Consider the following 17,647-nt stretch of genomic DNA (forward strand, 5'->3'; position numbering starts at 1 on the left):
ATTTTCATCTTATAAATGACCATTCTTGGGAACAAATTTAAAAACTGAACACTTTTTCCTGATACTGCCTGTCCCTGGGGCCCACCATGCACATCTTTCCTGGTACGTTTAATTACTTTTCATTAAATAGGATGCGTTCAGTTGCACTCTGTGCTAGTGTGGCCCCTTTCAGGGGCAATCCTTCGCGGGGCACGTGACCCGCCCGGAACCTATGGGAGCAGAGCGGGCAAACCTGGGTCTATCAGGTGCCAAGGCATGGACCCGGGTAGCAGGGGATCAGCAGAGTAAGCCCGGGTGTCGAGGGAACTACTCCTGTGTTGGAGTTGTGTTGATCTGTACGCATAAATTTCTCCCTTCATTAATTGTGATTTATCTCTGTCTCGTCATGTTACCTCGAGCTACAACACATCAAACACCTTTTGCTTCATCACAGATTCTGCTAACTGTTGAAAATACCACAGAAAAAAATTAAATGACCGCTCCTAACCCCAGTCTAACTGCAGCTCTTGCCGAAGACTGGTCGCTTCATTCTGGGATTGGACTCGATGATGCAGTTGGGAATTCCTGGCCCATTAAAAGACCAAGAATTACCATTCGCAACACAGAGTGGGATCCTGGAACAAAGCCCCAGCGCCGGTTATGGACAGCAGCCAAGGCTTGCAGTTTATGTGCTCAAACACACTTCATGTGGACACTCTTCTGCCTGCCCATTCACTCTGGAATTCTTCTTCCTCACCAACCTCAATTCAACATGGCATCTTTCTCCCCAACCCATAACTTGTGTTGCCAGTGTCCCATAGAATCCCCACAGTGCGGAAGGAAGCCATTTGGTCCATCGGGTCCGCACCTACCCTCTGAAACACTTCCCCGTCCTATCCTCGTAATCCCACCAAACCTGCACATCTTTGGACTGTGTGAGGAAACCGGAGCACCCGGAGGAAACCCACGCAGACACAGAGAGAACGTGCAGACTCCGCACAGACAGTCACCCATGGCCGGAATCGAACCTGGGTCCCTGGCGCCGTGAGGCAGCAGTGCTAACCATGGTGCTGCCCATTTTACCATCATTTCAAGATGGCACAGGCCTCTACCCTCCCCAGCTCATGCTGCCATTTTCCGTCCCGTCCCACTTCACTTTGTTATTTTCTACCTGATCTTCACCTTGATATGTTTCATTCTCTTCCTTCCAATAATCTACTCCTCCTACCTTGTTCTACTCCTGGTCCCTACCAGCTGCTGTCCTAACCAATGGAATGCTGCTGTGAGAGGGAATTTCCATGTTTTCCTTCACAAGCAACAAACTGAAGTCGAGAGCAGCGTTCATCACATCTGCTGCCTGGAGCGAAGACAAAATCTGACTGTGTGCACTGCATATCCCTGGCTGCATCTTTTCAAAAATAAATTTAGAGTACCCAATTCTTTTTTTTCTCCCCAAATTAAGGGCCAATATAGCATGGCCAATCTACCTACGCTGGGGGTGAGACCCAGGCAGACACAGGGAGAATGTGCAAACTCCACACGGACAGTGACCCGGGGCCGCGATCAAACCTTGGTCCTCAGCGCCGTGAGGCAGCTGTGCCAACCACTGCGCCACCATGCCCGCTGTCGGCTGCATCTTTGATATGCTGACAGTTCTTTAAATTCCAACCCAGCATATTGCATAGAGCAGTTCCTTCCTACAATGCCATCACAATGGCACTCCTGCCACACGCACATGTATACATGCACGCACACACATGTGCATGTGCGCACACAAACACACACACATGCAGGCACACATCATTGAGACATTAACATTTTAGTTTTTTAGGGGAGGACAAAATCCTCCAAAAATAATGGCTGGAATTTTCCAACGGACATTCGAATGGCTCACCGCATCTGCATTATGGGAACCCACCACAGATTGGTTAGAAAATGCCAGCCTATCAGTCTAAAAAGTATATCGTTTTTACAAATGTCTTTAAATATATTTGAACTATGGTAACACATCAGGGGTGCCATTGAATATGAGATAGATAAAGGAAAACAACTTGCATTTACATTGTGGCTTTAACATAGCAACGTGTCCCAAAAGTGTTTCACAGGAGGGTTAGCCAGCAAAATTTGACAAGGGGCGTGATATCCGTCCCCCACAACCCCACGGCGTGTATTGTGGCAATAGCCCACCATTGGCCGGCAGTGAGATTTTCTGGTTTCTCCATTGCCAACGGGGTTTCCCGTTGTTGGCATTGTTGGTCTGCCATCCCGTTGTTGGCGTTGTTGGCCTGCCATTAGTGGGGCCTGAAAATCCTGCCCAAAGAGTCAAAAAGGTGTTAGGATAGACTTGAAGTAGGCAACAGGTTTTAAGGGGCACTTTAGGACAGAAATATTGAGAGATGGAGAGCTTTGGGGAGGGAATTCCAGAGTAGATTGGTAGAGTCCACTTGCTAACCAATCCGCAGTCTCTTCTCATGCAGTATAAATTGTTGTTTGCTTTACAATTGGCATTCTTGCAAATTGTCCTGTTGAATGCAAGGTGAAAATCTTCCACAGCATGAGACTTTTTCAACAATATTCAAGTTCTGTACAAGTGACTATTTGAATCGCATAATATTCACTTAGGTTAGATCAGCGATGATCGTCCATAGCACATGCGCTCCAAAAATTGCAAGTTTTACTTTGTAAAGGAAATTAGATTTTCCGCTGAATTTGCACATGTGAATGAGATGAATTTATTAAGTTGCAAAATACACCAACTATGCTCAGGTTAATAATGAAAGGCACTGTTGGAGTCAGTGAAATGTTGAAGGGGGAGGTCAAACCTTCGTTCCCCACCTCCCCCTATTCCCTCAGTCAAAACTGACTGCAAACTACTTAATTCATTCTTGGGGTGTGGGCGTCGCTGGCTGTGTCAGCATTTGTTGCCCATCCCTAATTGTCCTTGAACTGAGTGGCTTGCTGGGCCATTTCAGAGGGAGTAGTTAAGAGTCAACCGCATTGCTGCGTGGGTCTGGAGTCACATGTAGGCCAGACTGGTTAAGGACGGCAGATTTCCTTCTCTGAAGGACCATTTGTGAACCAGATGGGTCTTTACAACAATCGGTAGTGGTTTCATGGTCGATGTTATAACCTGCCTGCTTACTATTGGCTGGGGACTAATGACAATCCCACAATCCTGTGGGAGTATGAGCTTCCCCAATGAGGGGGGCGGAGAAACCATTAGTAAACTCCAAGTATAAATAGAGCTGGCCAGTTTAGGAACCAGCAGGAAGGAGTGTGCAGCAAGGGAAGTTGCTACTGCTGTTATATATATATGTTATTGTAAATAAATGTTATTACTTTGTATCCTTAAAACTCGTGCTGGATTCTTCGTGGCCCTTACAAAAGTCATCATTTGACTTTTAATTCCAGATTTTTATTGAATTCAAATTTGACCATCTCCCAAAGTGGGATTCGAACCTGGAATCCCAGAGCATTACCCTGGGTCTCTGGATTACTAGTCCAGTGGTAATACCACTACACCACCACCTCCCTTTTTAAATTCCCAACTGTGGTCAGATTGTGATTTTAAGTCTGATGTGAATGAATGGCCACACAATGTGGGAGGACATTGTCACGGTTGTGCTATGCCAAGTTTGGCAAATCCAGACTTTGACTGTCCCTAAACTGTCAACCTTAACTCTGCCCCCGATAATAGGGTTTGGGTACTCTCAGCAGTAGGGATGTGAGTTTGTGATGCTGCAGCAGAGGCTCTGTTGCAAGAAGACTCCCCTGTTTGGGACACAGTCATGGATATGGATTAGGAAGTGGCCATTTAAAGATAAATGAAGGGCGTGATTCTCCGTTTTGCTGGCGCCCGGGGTTTCCCGATGGCATTGGGCTGCTCCACAATGGGAAACCCCATTTACCGGCCGGCGTAATGGAGAATCTCGCTGGCGGGTCGGGGCAGAAATGTGGCACGGCGGGGCGGAGAATCCAGCCCAAAGTCTTCAGCATGTTTCAGATGCAGATCCAAATGAGGAAGGAGATGACAAAGTTGAAGAGAGCTACAGAGGGCACCCATCAGTACTGTATTAAATAGATGAGACAGGCATGGATGTTACTCAAAAGTCTCAACTTGTTACACTTTCACGCTGTCTCATGCAAAGCACTCGGCCAACCTTACAATTCTTCATATGCATGGGGATTCACCAGGAGGGCATTTGTTCAAGTTGTCACAGACGCTCATTGAAATTTCAATTTATCACTGTCACACTGGTTCAAAGGGCTTTTGCAATGCAAGGCGAGTGACAACTTTCACGTTGGAAATCACTGTCTCTTTGCACTGCGCGGGAAGCGATGAAGGTTAAGGAGTAGGCCTTGCTCAAACAAAAGGGTAAGTGCCATCCTTTACTTCACTCACTTGATCTGAAACCACCATAAGCCTGTGCGTAACAGCATGCCACAAAAGTACTATTTAAGGGAGTGTCTGGTTCGCAATAGGCCAACATTTCTTTCTCCCTTATTTCTTTAAACAGCCTACAAGAATCACTCATGAGAATTCCCAAGAATTCGGCACCGACACAATACCCTGCATCAGGCAATCCACCTGCTGGAAGCATCAACAGAAATACATTCACCCAAGGGACCTTAGTGAATTTGAGGAGGTGCGTTGGGTTAAGTCCCAAGTACAAGTGAACCGGAATCATCTGGCCTTGCTCAGCTGCAGAACATAGGCTTTATACCTCACAGAGGCAATTTATAAAAGAAGATTGTTGTCTTAGCACGAATGTCTGCTCAACTCAATTTACCAAAACACCCTTTTATGTCTGACTGGAAGTGTGCAGCATTTGTTGTAATGCAGAAAGCTTTCTCAGTGCCTTGGCGGTGTCACATCTCCAGGGGTAGAGATTTCTAGGCCCAGTCAGAGTGTGTCTCTCTTGTATACTCAGACTGCTGCTGTGGGAGCCTTGGACTCCCATTTACAAGAGGTTCTCTTCCCTCAGATTGGGACAGCATTGGGTTGAGACAGCACTTCACTATCCTCACAGCTGCCAAGATAAACCTGAGAACATGTTGAGGGAGTGCCCAGCAGCAGGGGCATAGATATCTCAAGATGATGCCACATCCGGCCCACCCCTCACCCATGCATAGGAAAGTGGATGTGTTGACCAGCTGGCTCTTGCCTGCTTTCAAATGGAGTGGTGAATGTAATGGAGGTAGTTGTGGGGCTCCTTCATGACCACGTAGGCAGGTCCCACTGACAGCCTTTCATCATTGTAAACATCCTTCCATCTCGGCAAGGTGACGGGCACGCAGCACATCAAACCCTTTGGGAATAGAATTGATTCAGATGGTGCACCTTTGCCGATGGTTTCAGCGTCCAATCTGTGAAAGGCAGGTTCTGCCACATGTGTCACATCTGAAGTGGACATCGGGTATTATGTGAGTTGTTGTTTTGGGTGTTGCCAGTTGCTGTAGCCAGTGGTCATTATGTTGTCGCACGTCAGCCCGTAGATGGTGGCGGCCTTTTCCTCTACCATCAGCTAGTGTGTCCCAGGTGTGAAACTCGATGTTTGGGGTCTTCCAATCACATGTACAAGTATCCTTGACACTTTGGGTGTCTTACTGATCTTCTGACTCCAGCTAGATCTCCATTACAAAAAATCTTTGGAGATGCGATCCTCCTCAGCCCTGCGAACATATCCAAGCCAGTGAGGTCATCTCTGTTCGGTGAGTGCCAACACACATTGGTAGACTTGCCTCAGGGGAACAATTTATCATGGCCAATTCACCTACTCTGCACATCTTTGGACTACGGGAGGAAAGAGCACTTGGAGAAAACCCACGCAGACATGGGGAGAACTTGCAAACTCTGCTGCATTCGTGATTTTGGCCAACCATGAGATGCCCAGAGTGCGCCACAGACAGTGAAGGGGAAAGTTGTTGAGCTTCCTTTCCTGATAGTAGCAAGTCGTGCTGTTCAACAGCGATACAACAAGGTGCTGAGGACACTGGCCTCTTAAGTCAAATCTTTGTCCCAGGAGTCAGCTTGATGCTAAGCCATGCGTGATTCACGTGGCTTCACAAATATTCCACTTTCCAGTTGCAACAGAGGTTTTGCTGCCAACTGGAATTTCTACCCTCAAGTGTCCAAATTGGAATGTGGAAGACAGCATGCACTCCATTATGAAAATAAGACACTTTTGACAATGTCATCAGACTTCCTTCACACAATCGAAAATACATTGTGTTTTTATTTACCATTTTGTTCGCTCGATTTTTGCTTGGAATACAAAATCGTTTACTTGAACACCAAAATGAATTTCCAGCTAAGCACCCTAATTTAGAAGATGAGTAATTACTAGAAAACCTCACAACATATTTTATAGCAACACGGGAACATTTTAGAATTTCGATCGTGAGCCTTGCGTCTCGCAGCTCGACACATGTTGCCCCGCCTTTATCTGACCTGCTTTCGCTAAGTGCGGCTTGTTACTGCGAGCGTTGATTGTGCAACTCAGTGCCTTGCATTGTCAATTATCCACTCCCATTAGCGAGAGTCAGGAAATGGAGCTCAAATGGCCCCGACTGTAATACCACTCTCCAGATTGACCAGAAGGGTTAGTTATTAAAGGCTAATTCATGCTGCAATTGAAGATGCATCAGTCAAAGATGCCTACACGTTGACCACATTATAAGCTACCAGACTTGCAAAGTTGCACTTGTGGCTATTGTGATAATTCCATGAGGTGCAGAGTGAAAGGCCAAATGGGTTTCTTTTAAACTGAAAAAAAAGCTGTTGCCGTGTCCCAGCCCAGGACCATTGGGCACGGCGGCACAGTGGTTAGCATTGCTGCCTCACGGCGCTATGGACCCGGGTTCAATTCCGGCCTTGGGTGACTGTCTGTGCGGAGTTTGCAAGTTCTCCCCATGTCTGCGTGGGGTTTCTCCAAATGCTCTTTCCTCCCATAGTCCAAAGATGTGGAGGTTAGGTGGATTGGTCATGATAAATTGTTCCTTAGTGTCCTACAGTTAGGTGGGGTTACGGGAGAGTGGGCCTAGATAGGGTGCTCTGTCAGAGATTCGGTGCAGACTCGATGGGCCAAATAGCCTCCTTCTGCACTATAGGGATTCTATGAACTACCGGTCCGGGTCCGGAAGCCTCAGCTAAATGTCACTCTAATGAGCCTTCGTTGGAAGGGCCTCCGCCTGCACACCACGGAAACTCGTATTCTACGAAACTCACGGGGAGATCAAGCAGCAATTCCTTGTGAGGGTTATCAAAGCTATATAAAGATGAAACTACCGTGTAACAAAATTTTAACTATCTTGACTGGGTGTGACCAATGGTCCCTTTGAGCTGCATGGATATGCGTCCGTGCAGCAATTTTAAATGTACTATGCACAAGGGTGGGTGTGTGGGCAGTTGAGCATCAATCATAACGTGACCACGCAGTCCAACAAACCAGTCGGTCGTCCACGGCAAACCAAAATTAGACGGAACATTGGTCGTGACTGCTCAACACAGAAAGATTAATCAGTGCTTAGAATCCTTGATCTGACAGACTTCAATCCCAAATGAGACGAAATCAGAGTCAACACCATGGACCATGACTTAGCCTTTTGAAAACCTCTATCTATTAAGACATAACAATACACAGATTAGACAATGTGCATGCGTCATAAACATTGGAGTGGCACAATTATCAGTCAGCTGGCCCCTGCAGCAGAGAGGTCTCTGCGCATAATTACAATCTGAAGAGATCATTTTAGGGTTTCTGACGTTTGGAGAGAATTAAGAAATTGCCAATTTGCCATTATCAAAGTGGCAACAATTAGTGTCACATTTGCTCCTATAAATAGGCACTAAATGATATGGGTATAAACCGGTGTAAATCCTTCAGTGTAAATTGGATCCTTTCAAATAATTAGTGCTCTAAAGCAATAACCTGTTTTTAGAAATTAAATGTGGAGTGAAGTCCAGAACGTAACCATGCAGGAATATGTATTGGGAGATACGGAGCCAGTATGATCAACTTGGAATTATGGCTTGGTTTTATTATAGATGCTTTGTCAAGCTTGGCTTGATGCAGCTAGTTATCCTGACTAATAAGATTGATGGTGACAACTATAATTACCATAGATGAGATAATCTGCTTTGTAGGTTACAATGCAAGCAAAAACAAGTGAGTAATGCAGTACTGCTCCAGGGAGTAAATGCAGAATATCAAATATGATTTCACTGTATAGCATTTGGGCTAATAACTAAGATTCAGCATATTCTGCTGTTTGTGTCATACATAACACTATTAAACAAGTTGCTTCAATCACGACTGCACATCTTGTTTTACAATAGGGTGTACACTTTTAAAAGATACATTACTCACTTTCAGACTGGTTCTCTTCAATCTTACTCCATAAATGGGTAAATTGAGCAGTTCCAAAGTGAAAATCTCCTGGGATCCTTGAATTTTTAATGGACTTTCACTCTCTATCATGTAACATTCCTCTCCATGTCAATATAGTGTTTCCAGACAATGTATCTTTTCACTCTCAAACAGTAAACAATTGAAGGCCTTGTGTTAAAAACTCCAAATTGGAATTTCATCTTTTTTTCTGTATTTCTATTCTCCCCCCCCTTCCCTTTCACCAATGTTCTTCCACTCCCTGGAAAAAGCTGACTTCTTGCTGGGGTAGGTATTCTATGGGCACCAGCAGCCCTCTTGCACTGTGCCCGAGTGGCCACTTTCTTTTTGGTACAAGCTACATACTGAGTGCGCCAGACAGCAATCCAATCACAGGAGATGTACAGCTCACTCTGGTCCCCTGCCATACTATTTTAACCCTGCGTGACTAGCTGGCAATGCAGTGTTTGGCTTATTCGCGGCAAGCTCAGGTGGCTCAGAGAGGATTTGGCAAAAAGAAACTGAATTAAGTCCAATGCTCAAAATGCCGCTATAAGCTGAAGTTCCTTTTGTATAATACTAATGGAGGACATCACCCAGGTCTGACATGCTGAAAGGCACAGGTGAGCTAAATTCAACTTTGATTGCAGAGCTGAATACCAGCAGCAAGTCGCAATTAAGAAGAGAATAAAGAACTATTTTCCTTGTACAATAGTGAACATTGAATAGACTTCTTTGAAAAGCAGCTGAGTGAATATAGTAATGCAAAGGATTGATAATTACAGAAATGAGCATTGACACAAGTGATCAAATATGGTACGGAGCATAATGGCTGGAGCTATAGGAATGTTGGCTGCTGCATGATGACTTCACAGTTCAATAATGCAAATTTCATTGCTCGGTTAATATCGGAGCTTTTCCCGCAATTACTTGAGATCAGAGGAAAACCGCGTGCCAACTTGGCTCACCCTTGCCTTTGGGTCAGGAAGCGATGGGTTTGAATGTAGTCAAACGCCCAATAATGGCAGTGATCACTCATTGGCTTCACAGTAGAGGTTACTGGGAGGGCATGAGGAGGGAGAGCCGGCCAAGAGGGAGAACTATGGTATAGCCTCGCACAGCTAAAGGAGGCGCATTATGATGTGATATCAGCAAAGTGAAGGATGTGCGAGCGCGCTCATTTCTAGAAACAGGCATTGGACCAATCAGGACTGTCTCTGGTGTTGGGACTAATTAATTTGCAAAATATAAATTTCCTATTCATTCTCCTTCTAACTTTGTTTGTAAATAAACAAATTAATAACCTTAATTAAAGAATATTAAAAATTACACATTAATAGAAAATCTGAATAATTACAATTTAGTCCGCACTACAGATAATCATCTGTGATACTCAGAACATCAGTTGTTCAAGAACAAAGATTAATTGTGATAAATGGATTAAAGTCTATTAGCTTGGAGTTAATTTTCCATTTAATAAATGTAATTATCAAGTCTCTTCCTCTCATCCCTTGCTTTTATATTTTATTCCAAATGCATTTGCATCAGTTTAGTGATTTCTTCGCTTCCCCCTCATTGTAAGGTTGCTCTGTGCCTCACTAAGAGGTCTGGACGCTTGTGTGGTTGAGCATAAATTGTTCATTGTTAACACGCAACTGTATCCATATCTCTCCATCTAGGCGTCTCTCAAACTCACTCCTGCAATCATGTGACTTTCTACATCATACACTGTGGGCAGTGCTGTTCGTCAGTCCCACATTAACCCTTGCTCTGCCAAATAACTTTGTACTACACACCTCAGATTTTTTCAGTTTCATATTTACTTGGGCCCAATGTCCTCACATTCTCCCCTCATCTTTCTCACTGAATAATACAGCACAGAAGGAGGCTATTTGGCCAACCACGTGCCAGCTGGTTCTTTCTGAAAGTAATCCAGTTAATCCCACTCCTCTACTCTTTCCCCTTATCCCTGCAATTCCGATGAAAGGTCATCAACCTGAAACATTATATGTGTTTCCCTCTCCAGGCCTGTGGCCCAATTTGCTGCGTATTTCCAGGATTTTGTTTGTGTATCTTTCGACCGAATCTTGCTTCATTTTGTACATGTGCTCTGTAGTGTTAGACTTAAATCCCAATTCAGGCGCATGCTTTCATCTACATTATCTCCAACATTTTAGAGAATGGGATCATGGCTATCTTCAATATGTCTTCCAACTAACACAGCCTCTGCATTGTGATTCTTTAGAACTTCAAGCCCAGCGTGCCTGACTCTTCCCTGACCCCTTTGCGATGTATTAACATCTTACGGAAGGTGAGGGAGCCCCAAAATGATTCACAATATTACAAATGCCATCTTGTCAATACTCTATGTTATCCTCTTGAGGTAAAATCTATCGTATTGAAATATTAGGGATTTCAAGTGAAGTGCTAGCTTTCGGTGGAAGGGAACTCTTCGTTGGTTAGGATTAAGATTTGTTTTTATATTCGTTCTTGGGATTTGAGTGTCACTGGCAAGGCCAACATTTATTGGCCAACCCCCTTAGCCTTTAAAGCAGATGGTGGTGAACCATCAACATCTGAGTGACTATTCTAGACCATTTCAGAGGGCAATCAAGAGTCAACTATATTGCTGTGGAGCAATGTGGCGGCCAGACCAGCAGCCCTCCTCCGCTGAAGGACATTCGTGAACCAAATGGGGTTTTTACGACGATCTGCTAGGTTCATGATTGTTATTAATGAGACCAACATTTTATTCCATATTTGTCTAATTGAATTTAAATTCCCCCCAGCTGCCGTGACGGGATTTGAACTTCCGTCCCTGGAGCATTCGTTCGAGCCTCCTGATTATTAGTTCAGTAACATTATCACTGTGCTACCATCCCCCATTCAGCAAAAACTTGCCTTTCAGCTTAAAGTTTACATTCAGTGTGATTTCAAGACATGTAGCAGAAGTCGTGGAAGACTGCGGCAGGTCACAAAGCAGCCACGTGCAGTGATAACCCCAAGTAATTAAAAGCGTTCTGTGGATTATAATGTGCTTTTGGTCACTTTGGGATGTCTGTAACACTGTGTTAAGGGCATTGCTGAACTTGGATGTTTTGTTTTGTCCCGGCTCCCTTAAGCCTCAGATCCAGGCTTCAGTACATTAATTACAGTGCATTAGTGGGTTCGGGATAGCTGGCCCCGCATTGCACTCAGCTGTCAAGTGGGTTAGTATGACATGAGATTAGAGCACTGTGACAATGGATGGTTTCTAATAATATACCACAGCCAGCAGTAAATTCCATATCGTCACATAACGACAGTTCACTGTAAACTATGGAGAGCTTTCATACTGTACAATATAATTAACAAAAGATTCTTCAACAGAATTTAAAAGCACCCGCTTAAAGCCTTAAGGGCCAGTCGGATGCTAGTGATCTGCTTCAATAAAGAAAGGCGCACTGTGGTCAGATCTGACTTCATAGACAATAATGCTTTTAGTTCAATAAAATGATTAATCAGATTGGAAATCTAATGTTGTTGCTTTTAAGAACTGAGTAATGTCTAGTCGTGTACACTCATGGAAAGGGCCCACAAGTTAAGGAATTCACGCTCAATAATACATAGGCAGTCCACATTTGAGCGTTACAGCAGAACTTGTCTTTGTAACTCAGAGGGTGCCTTGTTTGGAAATGGGACAAATTTTATAAAGCAGATTGTTTGACTCCTCGATTAAGAATCATTCTTACCTTCAGTCTTGTTCTCGTGTTCAAAGATTTGAAGAAGCTAGGGGAAAAAAAGTAATATAGCTAAATGGCGTTACAATAGAGTTATCACATTTCAAAATGATTAATGTCAATACATAATTCTTCTTTGTAACAGTAGATTCAGACATGGCAACCAGAGCAGAAAATTGATGCGTTGAATGTTTTCGAACTGCTTATGAAAACAAACCTCTCACTTTTTATCCCGCTAAGCAAAGCTAAAGCCCAGTTTTTAGATGAATGCTCTGTTTTCAAGCAATCCTGTAACTTTCATTGTGCAAGGCAGTATCGAGGTATCAGATGAATAATGTTTTAAAGCATAAAGATGTCATTTTGGCTAATTTAACATTGATTTCCCACTGTAATACTCATTGTTATTCGTAATGGTTTACAAATCCTACATCTTAACTGGCTTGATTAGTATTTGGAGATTTAAAGATTTATTAATGTTGCCTGCAAAATAATACATTTGGTGGTAACACAATAAAACACACCGTTACATTAAAACAGGATCATGTTTAAGCCGGCCGATATCAAAAAATATTGGCGCGATTCTCCTTAAAAATTTCTCCGTACATTTGCGGTGGGCTTTTCAGTGAGTTTCCCATTGGCTCTGTTGGCGAGTTCCCACCGCTATCCGATGACACTTAGGGCGCGGGATCTAACGGCCGCGGTGCTCCGGAAAAGCACCTGGGAAATCTGCACTTTAGAGTGAGGCTTATGCCTCGTTCTAATATCCAAATTTACAAAATCGTGATCCCACCCATTGTGGCCGGGATTTACATCGCAACGTCTCGAGAGATTGCCTTGAATCTCGCAACGCCTCGCGAGATTTCCAGAGAATCGCGCCCAATATATTTTAATATTGGGTGGCTTAAATATAATCCAGTTTTAATGTAACGGTGTGTTTTATTGTGTTCACACCAAATGTATTTTTTTGCAGGCAACATTAATAAATCTTGAAATCTCTAAATATTAATCAAGCCAGTTAAGTTGTCGGATTTGTAGCTTTCGCGACACTGGGGAGTTTGGCGAGTGGAGCTCCCCAGTCCCTTGGCTGCGCATTCCCCTTTCCGGTCCCTTATTCAATGTGAGTCACGTTCAATAGCCATGGGCGGGATTCTCCAATGATGGGGCTATGTCCCCATGCCCGCGAAAAAACGTGCGCAAATCACTCTGGACTTACCTGGATTTGCAGGGCCCCAGAGTGCTCCTCGCAGCTCCGACTGATGATACGGGGCCCTGCACTTCCAGTCGGGGGTCCGCGCATGCGCACGGCGGAGGCCTGCGTCGGCTGCCCCACGCAACATGGCAGACCCACACCACAGAGCAACAGCAAGAAGATAGGCCACCCCCAGTGCGTGCCTGCGGATCGGCAGACCCCGATCAATAGCCTGGCCATCCTGGAGGCCCCCCACCCCTGTGAATGATCCCCCCCCCCGCCCCCCCCATCAGGGCGGCTGCGGACTGACTCCACAGCCGCCACGCCGAGTTGCCGTCGGCTGGAACCATGAGAGAACCACGCCAGCGGGAATTGAGGCCAGTTGACCATGGAGAATCGTGTTGGGGTCTCTTTCAACGGCCCCCGACCGGCGCCGCGTCGATCGCACGTGCGTGACTGGTGCCGATTCTCCGGTCGGCGGAGATTTGCTTCCTGGCGTCGGACTCGATTACGGGTCTGACGCCCATTCTCCGCCCCTGCGCTGAGCGCGATTTCAGCGCGGAGGCTTGGAAAATCTCACCCTTGGCCGGGATTCTCCGACCCGGCGCTGGGTCGGAGAATCCCCGGGGTGACGCGAGAATCGCGCCCCGCGCCGGCTTCCCCATTCTCCGGTGCTGATTCTCGGGCGCCCGCGGGATTCCCGCCGTGCCGGTCAGGGGCCGTTGACAGCGCCCACCCCCCCCCCCCAGCGATTCTCCGGGCCCCGATGGGCCGAGTGGCTGACGGGTTTGGCCGAGTCCCGCTGGCGTAGGTTACGCTGGTCCCACACAGCGGGACCTGGAAGGTGAGTCTGTGGGGGCCGTCATGGAGGGGGGGGGGGGAGATCCGACCCCAGGGGGGGCCCCCATGGTGGCCTGGCCCGCGATCGCAGCCTACCGATTGGCGGGCGGGCTGGTTCTGTGGGGGCCTATTTTACTCTGTGCCGGGCCCCTGTAGGGCTCCGCCAAATTTCCCGGGGGCCGGCGCGGAGAAGGGAACCCTCGCGCATGCGTGGAAATATGCCGGCCGTTCCGTGCATGCGCGGAATCACGCTGGACGTTCCGTGCATGCGCGAACTCGCGTGGGCCGTTCCACGCATCGCGAACTTGCACGGGCCATTTCGTGCATCGCGAACTCGCGCGGGTCGTTCCGCGTATCGCGAACTCTCGCGGGCCGTTCCATGCCGGCTGGAGCTATGGGGACCACTCCAGTGCCAACCTAGCCACCTAGGAAGGAGAGCATTCTCCATTATCTTGGACCGTTAACGCCAGAGTGGTTGGCACCGCTTTTCACACTGGCGTGGGGACATAGCCCCATTGTTAGAGAATCCCGCCCCATGGGCGAAATTCTCCACCAACGGCGCGATGTCCGCCGACTGGCGCCAATCAGACGGGCATCGCGCCGGCCCAAAGGTGCGGAATGCTCCGCATCGTTGGCTGCCTAGCCCCAACACTGAGGGGCTAGGCCGACGCCGGAGGGATTTCCGCCCTGCCAGCTGGCGGAAATGGCGTTTGTTGCTCCGCCAGCTGGCGCGGAAATGCGGCGCATGCGTATGCGTGTCAGCGGGCGCCAACAGTTTCCCGTGCATGCGCAGTGGGGAGAGCCTCTTCCGCCTCCGCCATGGTGGAGGCCGTAGCGGAGGCGGAAGGGAAAGAGTGCCCCCACGGCACAGGCCCGCCTGCGGATCGGTGGGCCCCGATCGCGGGCCAGGCCACCGTGGGGGCACCCCCCGGGGTCAGATCGCCCCGCGCCCTCCCCCCCAGGACCCCGGAGCCCGCCCACGCTGCCTGGTCCCGCCGGTAAATACCAGGTTTGATTTACGCCGGCGGGACAGGCAATTTCTGGGCGGGACTTCGGCCCATTCGGGCCGGAGAATTGAGCGGGGGGTCCCGCCAACCGGCGCGGCCCGATTCCCGCCCCCGCCCAATCTCCGGTACCGGAGACTTCGGCGGTGCCGGGGGCGGGATTCACGGCGGCCAACGGCCATTCTCCGACCCGGCGGGGGGTCGGAGAATGACGCACCATGGGCGAAATTCTCCCCCAACGGCGGGATGTCCGCCGACTGGCGCCAAAGCCGGCGCCAATCAGACGGGCATCGCGCCGGCCCAAAGGTGCGGAAGGCTCCGCATCTTTGGCGGCCTAGCCCCAACATTGAGGGGCTAGGCCGATGCCGGAGGGATTTCCGCCCCGCCAGCTGGCGGAAATGGCGTTTGTTTCCCCGCCAGCTGGCGCGGAAATGCGGCGCATGCGCGGAAGCGTCAGCGGCCGCTGTCAGTTTCCCAGCGCATGCGCGGGAGCGTCAGCGGCCGCTGTCAGTTTCCCGCACATGCGCAGTGGGGAGAGTCTCTTCCGCCTCCGCCATGGTGGAGGCCGTAGCAGAGGCGGAAGGGAAAGAGTGCCCCCACGGCACAAGCCCGCCCGCTGATCGGTGGGCCCCTATCGCGGGCCTGTGCCGTGGGGGCACTCTTTCCCTTCCGCCTCCGCCACGGTCTCCACCATGGCGGAGGCGGAAGAGACTCCCTCCACTGCGCATGCGTGGGAAACTGTCAGCGGCCGCTGACGCTCCCGCGCATGCGCCGCCCCGAGATGTCATTTCCGCGCCAGCTGGCGGGGCAACAAAGGCTGTTTCCGCCAGCTGGCGGGGCGGAAATTCCTCCGGCGTCGGCCTCGCCCCTCAATGTTGGGGCTCGGCCCCCAAAGATGCGGAGCATTCCGCACCTTCGGGGCGGCGTGATGCCCGTCTGATTGGCGCCGTTTTGGGCACCAGTCGGCGGACATCGCGCCGTTTCGGGAGAATTTCGCCCCCTGTGTCTGCATGGGTTTCCTCCGGGTGCTCCAAAGATGTGCAGGTTGGGGGATTGGCAATGCACAATTACCCTTAGTGTCCAAAAAAGTTAGGTGGGGTTATAGGGATAGAGTGGAAGTGTGGGGTTAAGTAGGGTACTCTTTCCAAGGGCCGGTGCGGACTCGATGGGCTAAATGGCCTCCCTCTGCACTATAAATTCTATGAGCCCCATCTCCCTTCAACTCCCCCCCAACCCTTCCTTCAAACCCCCCTCCCACCACTGTGAAGCACACGTGTGGCTAACGATGCCCTCTCTATGTCTCCTCAGGAAAAGCTCACCCACAATCGCCGGGAGAGGGCCCAGACTGGCGGCGGAGTGCTGGACTTAAGAATCCCCACCTCCTTTGAGGAGCGTGCCCTTGAGGTGACAGGGGTGGCCGAGGACAGAGTGGTCACCAACGCGGAGGCAGGCGGACGCCGTAGAGGTGAGGAACCACCGGGCTCCACCAGAGGACCTGTAAAATGTGAGTTGTTATTGCCTTACTGACTGACCCATCCCCCCCACAGACCATGTGTTCATTCTCCCACAGGTCCTCCAGCCGACGGTGTGGGCCCATCCTGGGTGGCCCGCTCTCGAGCCTTCCAGAAGACCACCTCAGAGGGGAGCTCCGAGGAAGACACAATCGAGGCATCACAACTGTCAACCCCACCCTTCATCAACGCAGATACAGGCACCTTGGTGGGCAATGTTAGTGGTCAGGCTTCTGGGGCACAGTCTGGTGAGCACCACACTGCTGCTGATGTACATAATGTGGAGGCAGGAACCCCCAGGCGAGTCAGCAGTTGGAGGACCCAGCCAGATGCTGAGCCTGTGGAACAGGCTATCCCGGAGCTGAAGGAGCCATTAGGGAGCGGCCGTGACATTCAGAGGGAGATGTCAGCGACACTCCAGTAGGTCCATAGCCGCATGGAGGAGTCCCAGAGGTGCAGGAAATGTCGCCGGCAATGCGTGGCACTGAGGCCAACACGGCTAGGGTAGTGACCGCAGTGGAGAGCATGGTGCGCGATGTTGGCACCATTAGTGAATTAGTCGGTGATGGCCATGGCTGAGGGTTTCGGCAGACTGTCCGACTCGATGGCGGACCTGACCCAGTACCAGGCTGACCTTGATGGGGCTCTGCAGGACTTTTCCCACTCTCAGATGGGAATGGCCGAGGCGCTGCGGAGTTTGTTCCAGTCGCAGGTGTTATATAGTCGCAGGTCTATATATGTGTTTCTGGAACCCATCTCTTCAGTCACCTGAGGAAGGAGCTGCGCTCCGAAAGCTAGTGATTCAAAACAAATCTGTTGGACTTTAACCTGGTGTTGTCAGACCTCTTACTGTGCTCACCCCAGTCCAACGCCGGCATCTCCACATCAGCCGCAAGTGGGCATTGACGAGGCGTCGCACAGCATGTCCCAGTCACTGAGGAGCATCACCAAGGGCGTCGACACCATGGTGTAGACCATGGGGAACTGCCAGGACTGGCACAGCCAGATGATGCAAGGG

General features: G+C 49.0%; 1 protein-coding gene across 6 annotated transcripts in view; it reads right to left on the reverse strand.

The window, feature by feature from the left end:
• sema6d (semaphorin 6D) overlaps window positions 1–17,647 on the reverse strand; it is a 424,805-nt gene that overhangs the window by 158,653 nt on the left and 248,505 nt on the right. For 4 of the 6 annotated variants that reach the window (XM_072470613.1, XM_072470606.1, XM_072470607.1 and 1 more), the window contains exon 4: window positions 12,098–12,134. The exons of the other annotated variants lie outside the window; for them this stretch is intronic. The gene's annotated coding sequence lies outside the window, so the exon portion shown is untranslated. The remainder of the gene's footprint in view (window positions 1–12,097; window positions 12,135–17,647) is intronic. 6 annotated transcript variants of the gene reach the window in all.

The sequence above is a fragment of the Scyliorhinus torazame genome, chromosome 12 (assembly GCF_047496885.1).
Source record: "Scyliorhinus torazame isolate Kashiwa2021f chromosome 12, sScyTor2.1, whole genome shotgun sequence".
Taxonomy (NCBI): Eukaryota; Metazoa; Chordata; class Chondrichthyes; order Carcharhiniformes; family Scyliorhinidae; genus Scyliorhinus; species Scyliorhinus torazame.